Genomic DNA, 10,153 nt, shown 5'->3' with positions numbered 1-10,153 from the left:
GGAGGGAGGGAGAAGGCAGGCAGGCAAAGACACACTAGAAGAATGACACATCGACGTGGAAAGAAAGCCCGGGGACAAGGAGAGAGGCCAGGGGCACGGGGAGGCTGGGCCAGTGGGATGCAGTTGGCCATGCAGACATGCATTCCTATAAGGAAACTTGGTAGATAAAAAGATGAAAGGGTTTAACCTTTCTTATTTTGCTGATTCCTTGCCTTATAAGGAGGATTTACCAATTCATGTTTCCAATCATTTGATGAGAATGTTCTTTCTTCCACTCTCCTTCCAACACTGAATAGCATCAATCACTACCATGTATTTTATCAACAATTAACCCTTCACCGAAAGACTTCCTTAGATGAGTTTAAGCTCATCAGCCTACCTTCACCAGCATCCTGGGAAAGTTGCAATTGAAATGATTTTCTTTGTTCTTGTCTCTTGTAGGACCACCTGGTCTCTTCCCTCAGCCAATAGTGGAGAAAACGTGTCACTCTTGCCTGGTAAAGGCTTCTCTCTCGGGATCCCACAGTGCCCTGGGTTTCATGGATGAGCAGCTGGCTCACGGAGGAGTCCTGAGGTTGAACAGGAATCCCACTAGTTGCTGTGGCGTAGCAGGTAAAGCTGCCACCTGCAGTGCCAGCATCCCATATGGGTGCCAGTTCAAGTCCTGGCTGCTCCACTTCTGATCCAGCTCTCTGCTATGCCCTGGGAAAGCAGTAGAAAATGGCCCAACTCCTTGGGCTCCTGCACCTGCATGGGAGACCCAGAAGAAGCTCCTGGCTTCTGGCTTTGGATCGGCACACCTCTGGCCATTGCAGCCATTTGGGGAGTGAACCAGATAATGGAAGACCTTCCTTTCTCTTTCTCTCTCTCTCTCTCTCTCTCTCTCTCTCTCTCTCTCCTTTCTCTCTCTCTCCCTCTCCCTCTCCCTCTGCCTCTCTGTAACTCAGCCTTTCAGATAGATAGATAAATTAATAAATACATCTTTTTAAAACTGGAATGCAGCATAAAGAATATTGAGATAAGAGAGAAATATTTATTAAACTGTGTATTCATTAAGTATTACACATTGCATTTTGTCCTAACTTTTAATGAACTTGAAAATAATGGGAAAAGAATCAGTGAATAACACTGTGGCATTTTTATATTTTTACACAGCAAAGTTTTTTATATTTTTAAAAACTCTATTTGTTTTATTTATCTGAAAACAGTTTTATCACCTGTGTCTACAGTGTCAGCACAGGGCACACAACCATTGGCATGGCTCCCAGACTTGATCTGGCTGCCCCACCTCGGGTTGCATGCTGCTCCTTGTGGGGTCAAAGGGGGGGGGGGGTTGGATACAGACATCTCCATGAGCAGGACTAGGCAGACATTGACCAAAGATGGAGAGTTCCAAGAAAGAAAGGCGAAAATGCTGGGTGCCGGTCAGTACCAGTGAGGACAGGAGCACCGTGCCGGTTCCTGGGTGCGTGCATGCAGTAGGTGAGGGATTCAGGGTGGGGGGAAAGAGCCTTGAGAGAGGTGGGTCCTGGACACACTGTAAGAACGCAAAATCCTCTCCTCCCCATCATCCCCGCAACAATGACAAGAAGTCCCCTAAGAACTAAGTCCAAACAAGTGCATCAAGGAGCTCCGTAAGGAAAGCAGTGAGGGTTTCAGTCTCCCTGGACGCACGGGGAAGGGCGTCTGAAGTGTCCCCCAAAACCAGGTGTCCTCCTCCCCCTGCCCCTCCCCGTCCCTCCCTCCTCAGCCACCTTCCCTGCACCTCCAGAACGAGACCTAGGGGAAAGCGAGTGTTTTATGGCGTTGGACCCCCCGGGAAGGGCCAACACCCAGAGACTGGGAAGGGGACGAGAGGGAAGGGGCGCGTGGCGCAGCGCGGTTCTCCATGGGTGCGGTGCAGTCCGCAGACTCCGGGCACCGCCGGGGACAAGAGGTCCGGGAGAGGAAAGTCGAGTTCTGGTACCCATGGCGGGGGTCTTTTTAGAGGAGACTTAACACCCCGGGGGTCAGTGAGGGCAGATGGGATGGGGGTGGGTGTGTGGAGTGACTTGTGGGTGGCAGGGCCCCGGCCGCGGACCCGGAACCTCGGACGCCACGGACTGGCGCAGCCGCACAGGCCAGGGGACTCGCCGCGGACAGGGACCCACAGCTCGGTGATCACATTTTGGGCGACTTCCGTGATGCGGCTGCGGCTGCGGCTGCTCTAGAAACCTGGAATCCTGGGGCTGAGGGCAGGAAAGGGGGCGAGGGTCGCGGCTGTGAGGTCCCTGGTGAGGAGGCAGCAGGGACCCGGGGACCAGAGCGGCCCGTAGCCCACGGCCAGAGCCGTCTTCTCCCCTAAACCAGGACGCGGCGGGACGGGAGCAGACACCGAGCCCCCAGCACCTTGGGATTGATGCTCGGATGCTCGGAGGGTCTCTCTGGCTCTGGGCTGGGCTTGCTGGACACGCCCAGAGCTCCCGAGCCAGAGGAGTTTGGTTTGCAAGCGGCAGCCTGAGAAGGGGGCTGAGCTTGGACTCCAGGACTTGGTCCCTGAGACTGGGCGGAGGGCCGGTTCAGCACAGAGCTCTCACCTGACACATAGACACCAACACAGGCAGCTCTGCTCAGCCCAGGACGCCGAGGCCTTCATGGGCCCCCGCTCCTCCCAGGACTCCTATCCACACCTTTCCCAGGGACACTCAGGACTCAGGGACCCTTCATCCACAGGCGCAGGAGGCACTGCTGTCTCAGGCTCCTGCAGGGGAGAACGAGCTTGGACCACGTGGGGTCAGGCCCAATTGCGCGTTCCGGGTTTTAGGCTCCCACCCCAGGTCAAGTTCCTGCCCCCAACCCAGAACAGTGCTCCTTTCCACTTTGCAATTGCCCCTCCCAATGCCCATGGACACTGTTTCGGGGATGTTCAGGGCCGCCTGGAGAGCAGCTGTCCTGTGTCCTGTCCTCAGGCAGGAGTGCACCTCGCCTGCTCTCCTGGAGCCCCACACGGCCGTCACTGCTGTCCTCCTCATCCATCAATTTGGTCTCATCCTACCCATCCACACCCACGTCCCGGAACTGCTCCCATCAAACCCTGTTTTTCCATATCCCCACCGCAGGCCAGGACTCGGCCTCCTGGGGAGCAGCCAGGAACTCAGGGAGAGCCACTGCCCACTCACTTCCCGCTTCAGCTCTGGGGCACCACCTGCTCCGGAGTTCTTAATAATCAGAGAGAACAACGCGCCTCCACAATGGACAGATCCAGCAGGCAGCTCATCTACAGCTGACCCACCCTAAAGCCTGGCTTTAGGGAGACTGGCAGGCACACAGGACGTCCTTGGCCTGCAGAGGGCACGCGGCAGGAAGCACCCAGCAGGCCCTGCGTGGCTCAGTGAAGCACCTGAACCTCAACACGAGGCAATCACCAGGTAACTTCAGCACACAGGCCACTGAGCCAGACCCCACCCAGCATCCGCAGACCAGTCAGCATGCACCACCCCACAGACCACAAAACATGAGATGTTTGCAGCTCAAAAGCAGCAAAGAAGCAGATCCTTTTAATCACCTCTACCCCAAATGTCTCCTTCTCAATGTTGTCTTATCTGTGGGAACACTGACCGTGGGAGGAGTCGGGTCAGCTGTCCGGCTCAGTGGAGCGCCCGTGCAGGAGGCAGATCATCCCGAGGGTTACACCCAGGCTGACCCTCATCAGCAGGAGCGCTAGTGGCAGACCGCCCACACCTAGCACAGCCCGCCCGTGGCCTTGGGCATCTGGGATCATCCGAGGTCTCTTCCTGCTCCTCAGTCCCCGGGTCTCTGCAGGAGGCAGGTGACAGGGCAAGGTGAGTCTCTCTGTAATGTCTCTGCATTCAGGCCTTGGTCTCTGTGGGTGTTTACCCAGTCAGAGTCTGAAAGACAGTCACAGCTCTCATCCCCCAGCCTCCCGTGGTGGAAACCATCAAGAGTGGTTCATGGTGGTCAAAGTCCTCTCTTCGTGCTCTGTCTGGGATTTACCCCGAGCTGCGGTTTGAGCTACTTTTTCTTACATAAATCGGCGCTATCTTTCTACGCTTCCAGCAGCAGTGGCATCTAAGAGAGGGAGAGAAGAAAATGAATGGGTCAGGTCCTGCTGAGAGCTGATGCAGCCAATGCTCCAAGGTTACAGAGCCCAGAGAGAGACTGAGCTCCTGCAGAGAGGAAGGGCTGACGGGGCGTCTCGGGCTGCTGAAAGGCACAACTGACCTGACCTGAGCTGACAGCCCAGCCTGTGGGGCAGAGTTAGGGCCCTCGGCCTTCCCAAACCAGGGTGGGTGCTCTCACCCAAGTTCTCCTGACCCCTTTGGCCTTTCGCACCTGCTTGTGATGGTCTTAGCTTCCATCTAGCTGACTTTGCTACAGGAAGGAGGGGACTCCACACAGAGACAGTTCTGTCATAGTTCTATGGCTCCATAGTCCTTCTAACCCCAGGTGCTTGTCAGAGGAATTCTTTTAAAGGGCCAATGCTTGAATCCCACCTTTCCAATGTAAATCATACTTTTTAGTGCTGGTCAGAGTCCCTGCTGACTCAGAGCTCACCCAGTGTTGACTCTGAGACTGCTCGGTTGACCTGCCCTGTCGCACCATGCCTGTTGCATTCCCCCTCTCTCCTAGCATGCGTCTCCTTCCCCCTGGCCTTGAAGAATCAGTCTTCTCTCTGACATCATCATGTAATCACTCCCTTTCTTGAAACTCTACTAGGTTCCTTGATTCCGATTCAACTGAGTCCATTATTCTAGATTCTTCACTGAACATACAGAAGTGCTCTTAGGACTTAAATATGGAGGCCAGAATTGCTCAGCACATAATGCCCTGTGCCCTTTGAAATCTTGGCCTCTCTGTGTACGTGGAGCTGACTTCCCTTTAGAGTGCCACCTGGTCCTCCCGATCCTACTCCTACTCCTCCTACACCAGCTCAAATGAGCCCATGAGGTGCAGGTGCTGAGTCAGGTGAAGCCCCTGGCAGTTTAGCACAGGTGTGCATTTCTGGGAAGAAAAACCTACTCCAGACCAATAGAGATCTCTCCCCTGTGGCCCACGTTCCAGTTCATTTTTGGAATCAGAGTTTTCCTCCTCAGTTTTAGCACTTCCAATTCACATATGGAAATAAAGGGTGTAGGATTGCATGAGGCTCTCAGAAGGACACCGGAGAAGATGCATGTCCAAATGACTTATGAAGACAGGGCTCCCAGAAGAAGCAGGCATCGGATGGATTGGGGAAGCAGGAAATGGGAAACAAGGAAGCCAAGAAAGTGTGTGTGCTTTCAGGCAAGCTCCCAGAAATCACACCGAGGATATGGGGCTGGGTTTGCTGTGGACTGATAAGGAAGATGGGGTGGCAGCAGGGAGAGCCCAGCAGTGCTGAGAGTGCAAACAGGTGACAGACAGGACAGGGTGGTGGCTGCGGGCAGTGGAGGTAACACCTGATAGAGGTCCCAATCACCGTAGGAGAGAAGAAGCCTGGTGACAGAATAAGCTAGAAGGCCAAGTAGGGAGTAATAAGGAACAAAGGCAGCAAAGATGAACAGACGTGACTACCTCTCCATCCTAGCCTTGAAGGCTGCAGTATCCGCATGAGTTTCCCTCCGGGCTTGACTGCAGTATCTTGATATTCTGTTGGCCGGGGAATCTGCATGCCAGTTCCCACGTGCTGGGCTCTGGCTTGTCTCAACCTGCTGGCCAGAGAATCTGCATGCGAGTTTCCACTTGCTGGAGTGTGGTTTTCCTTTCCTTTCATAATACTCATGCCAGGGAATTTGCATGCGAGTTTCCCCCTGCTGGCCTGTGGTTTTCCTTTGGTAAACTTGTGCTTCAGGGCACTTAGGACATCGAAGTGGCGACTGATGACATGAGGTCCCCCATATCCTTGGCCGGAACTTCGGGGCACTCCCTGTAGCTGGGGAGGGTTCCTCATCCCTCGAGGAGAATGCAGCCTCGGCTCTGATAACAGAAAGACAGTCAGCAGTATCCGCTCGTGTCCACACTCTCTCTGTGATCTGTCCCCTGTGCATGATGATCAATCCAGATATCTATCAACTGTTGACTGGATGAAGAAATTATATAACATACACACACACACACACACACACACTATGGAGTATTATTCAGCTGTAAAAAAAATGAAATCCTGTCTTTTGCAACAAAATGGACACAACTAAAAACCATTTTACTTAGTGAAATAAGCCAGTCCCAAAAAGACAGATACCATATGTTTTCCATGCTCCGAGGTAACTATTAGAGTATGTAAAATGTAATGTATTGGAGTAAAATGGACATTCTGAGATTTAATGATTGTTTACTGCCCTTGTCTCTTCTTTTGAAGGACAGTGGATTTTTTGCTTCATGCTATTTCTCAAACTCTTTTACTTAGTGTATAGTTAATTTTATGATCATTAAGTAAACTGAAAGTAGATCTTTGTAAAAATTCAGAGTGGGAGTGGGAGAGGGAGGAGGAAGAAAGGTTGGAGCGTGGAGAGGGAAGGGAGGGTGGAAAATCTCACTATGTTTCTAAATCTGTATATATGAAATACATGAAACTTGTATAACTAAATCAAATTTTAAAGATTGAAAAACAACAACAACTTTCTCTCACTATTGTTGGAAATGTGAAATCATACAGCCATGATAGTTGACACTTTGGAAGTTTCTCACAGTTAAAGAGAGTCTTATCACATGACAAAGCCATTGCTGTCCTAGATATTTATGCAAATGTATGAAACCTTAAGTACATTTTAAAAACTTGCATGAGTATTTATAGCAGGTTTATTCAAGTTGTCAAGAACTGTATGTAACCAAGATATTCTTCATTAAGTGAAAGATAAAATATATTGTGGTATGTTCAATGCCATGGAATAATATTCAGAAATAAAAAGAAGTAGGCTAGCAAGCCATGAAAAAGCACTAAGGAATTTTAGTTTATTTTTAATTTTAAAGATTTATTTATTTATTTGAAAGACAGAGTTAAAGCGAGAAAGAGGCAGAGACGGGGGTGAGGAGGTGTGTGTCTTCCAACTGCTAGTTCAGTCCCCACATGGTGGCTGCAACAGCCAAGAATGGGTCAAGCCAAAGCCAAGAGCTTCAGCGGGGTCTCCCACATGGGTGCAGGGGCCCAAGCATTTGAGCCATCTTCCACTGCTTTCCTAGGGATAAGTAAGGAGCTGGATTGGAAGTGGAGCAGCCACGACCCAAACTGAAGCCCATAAGGGATGCGAGCACTGCAAGTGACAGCTTTTCCTGCACACCACAGCACCAGCCCCAAGAATTTTAAATAGTTAATATGAGGGGCCAGTGCTGTGGTGAAGCAGCTAAGGGGCCACCTTTAGTGCCGCCATCCCATATGAATGCCAATTCAAGTCCCGGCTGCTCCACTTCCAATCCAGTTCTCTGCTAATGTGCCTGGGAAAGCAGTACAAGATGGCCCAAGTCTTTGGGCCCCTGCACCCATGTAGAAAGACATGGAGGAAACTCCTGGCTCCTGGCTTCAGATGAGTGCAGCTCTGGCCACTGCAGCCAACTGGAGAGTGAACCAATGATGGAAGCTCACTCTCTCTCTCTCTCTCTTACTGCCTCTCCTCTCTCTGTGTAACTCTTTCAAATAAATAATAAGTCTTTAAAAAAATAGTTAGATAGCTCTGAAAATCTATATACTGTATGACTGCAGCTATCTGCTATAGGACATTGTAGAAAAAGTCAAAACTAAAGAGACAGTAAAAATATCAGTGGTCACCTAGGGTGGAGGGGGACAGAAGGGATAAACAGTGAAAGACAGGTATTCTTTATGATGAAACCACTCTAGATATTGAGATGGGGATTCATGACATGCATTTGTAAAACCCCACGAAGGAATGAACTATAATGTATAAGACTATAAAACCTCAACACGAGGAATTAACTATAATGTAAACTATGATGCTTAGTTAATATTAATATATGAATACTGGCTTATCAATTATAAAAATGTACCACAGTAATACAAAGGGAAAGTGTGGGAGGCAACGAGGGAAATGTGGGAACCTTCTGTACTGTCTGCTGAGTTTATCTGTAAATCTATAACTGCCCTATACAATAATGTCTGTTAATTTTTTAAAGTCAGGATGCAACTGCTCCAAATCAAAATGTTGGTGGCATTCTGTGGCTGTATGTTTAATATGGCATATTGAGATGCACCGACCTGGAGTGAGAGCAGTTAGTAAACTGGCTGCATGTGCCTTCATCTGCAAGCCCTAGGAATACCCCCCAGACTCCAGATGGTGTATTAGTTGGCTCAAAGAAGTCTCACCCAGTAGTGTGCAGGGAGACCAGGGACATCTGGAAAGGACAGGGAGAAATCACTGACCATATCAGGGGTGAAAATGTGCAGTCACTGAACCTCACAGCCACCCAGCAGCACCCACATACCAAGGAGACTGGGAGGACCTGAGGACGACAGGGGGCGCTCCCTGCCTGAAAGACAGAGCAGCTCCAGGATCAGAAGCCACAAAAACAACTTAGGTGACAACAAAGTCTTCTGAAGACTAAAACATCATCACGGGGTTTGAGCCACCGACCTTTTCTCAGACTCTCCTGTGAACCAGTCCTCACCCAAGATACCAGAACATTGCGGGAACCCAACATGCGGTGGTGTCCACCAAGCAAGAGTGATGTGTTTTCACTGCTATCGGCTCAGATTATCTGAGAAAATGGAACAGTCACCAAATACAAGAGAACAGAGAAAACCATACTGACTGCAGCTTTTCCAGACCAACTGAGTGAAACTTGATTCGAGGAAATCTCACAACCAGGGATTAAATAAGGGCAAAAGGAAGTGGTAGGCACAGGACTGCCCAGTTTCAGCAAGAGGATGGCGAGTAGAATATTCTCATCAATGGCAAGGAATGTGAATCGTAAAATCTTTGCCAGATGACAGAGCAGAAACAACATAATCACACAAGTATAAAGACTTTTGTCCAGCAATTCCCTTTACAGGAATACAACCTGGAGACACTTCCACAATTAATAATGGACATACAAAACATGCATGGATACGATGTCTCTTGAAACATGTATAATTATAAAAATTGGAATCTTTTGGGGAACACTTATATACACAAATAGATTGGTCCACTGACAACATGACAAGTTATACACATGTCTAAGACAACACAGCAGACTGTGAAAATGCAGATGCTGATGAACATCTCAGAAAACAATGGGTTAAGCTGCTGCTTACCATGCAGATATCCGGTCCCAAAGAGCCAGTTGAGTCCCAGCTGCACAACTTCTAATCCAGCTCCCTGCTAAGGTCTCTGGGAAAAGAGCGGACAATCGCCATCTAAGTGAGAAATCTGGGTAGAGTTCCTGGTGCCTGGCTGTGGCCTGACCCAGCACGGCTACTGTGGCATTGGGGAATGAAGCAACAGTTGAAGGTTTTTCTCTGTCTCTCCTTTTCATTCCATTGCTATTTGAAATAAATTAATAAATCTTTAAAAATATGAAAATCCAAGTAGGAAATACTCCTCCACTGCCATCTCTTGTTGAATCTGGCTTTTGTGCTCATTATGCCCGCCTGAAGGTTCCGGATCCCTCGGGGTATCTTGCTGTTGACTCCCCAGGCTGCACAGGAATCCCTTTGAAGTACACAGGGCTTTGTAGAAAATAAAGGGTTTCCACAAACACTGCCGGGCTGGCCTTGTAATTGCCGGCCCTTGAGTCTGTCTCCTTCGCTAGACTACTAAACACTTTGCTCATCCCTGGACGACAAGCTCCGAGTATGAGAGGCATCTGATAAACGCTGGCAAAATAAAAAGACTGACTTGTTTCTGATATATCTTACGTTTGCAAGACTGTTATTTCCTGTAATTAGGAAGTTGTGCAACTCCGGAGAATGCAGAGAAAAGGAAGTAGGGAGGAGTGATGGGAGACCCCTGTGGGTGAGAGGCGGCTCAGGATTGTCAAAGGCGCGTGCTGCCACCTGGTGGCCCACCTGCATTAGGACAGCCTGTGGCGTCCCTGCGGTCCCAGAATTTCAACCTTTTTGTTGTCAGGACCCTATTATACTTGTAGAAATTATGGACGCCGGCGCCACGGCTCACTAGGCTAATCCTCTGCCTTGCGGCGCCGGCACAACGGGTTCTAGTCCCGGTCGGGGCACCGGATTCTG

The 10,153-nt window shown here is 49.8% G+C and overlaps 1 long non-coding RNA gene across 2 annotated transcripts; it reads right to left on the bottom strand.

Moving 5' to 3' along the window:
- Positions 1-1,094: 1,094 nt before the first annotated feature.
- Positions 1,095-9,820, bottom strand: LOC127493748 (uncharacterized). 2 transcript variants are annotated; one of them, XR_007924269.2, is made up of 3 exons: positions 9,224-9,820; positions 5,554-6,018; positions 1,095-4,068 (listed from the first exon to the last, which is right to left on the bottom strand). It is a non-coding gene; the product is annotated as an uncharacterized lncRNA (long non-coding RNA). The 2 variants fall into 2 exon arrangements; XR_007924266.2 differs by having other exon boundaries at positions 5,554-5,955; positions 9,224-9,816.
- Between the last annotated feature and the right edge of the window lie 333 nt (positions 9,821-10,153).

This window comes from Oryctolagus cuniculus, chromosome 7, assembly GCF_964237555.1.
Source record: "Oryctolagus cuniculus chromosome 7, mOryCun1.1, whole genome shotgun sequence".
Classification (NCBI taxonomy): Eukaryota; Metazoa; Chordata; class Mammalia; order Lagomorpha; family Leporidae; genus Oryctolagus; species Oryctolagus cuniculus.
Note: the sequence above shows the minus strand (reverse complement) of the source record. Positions and strands in the feature narration are given on the sequence as shown.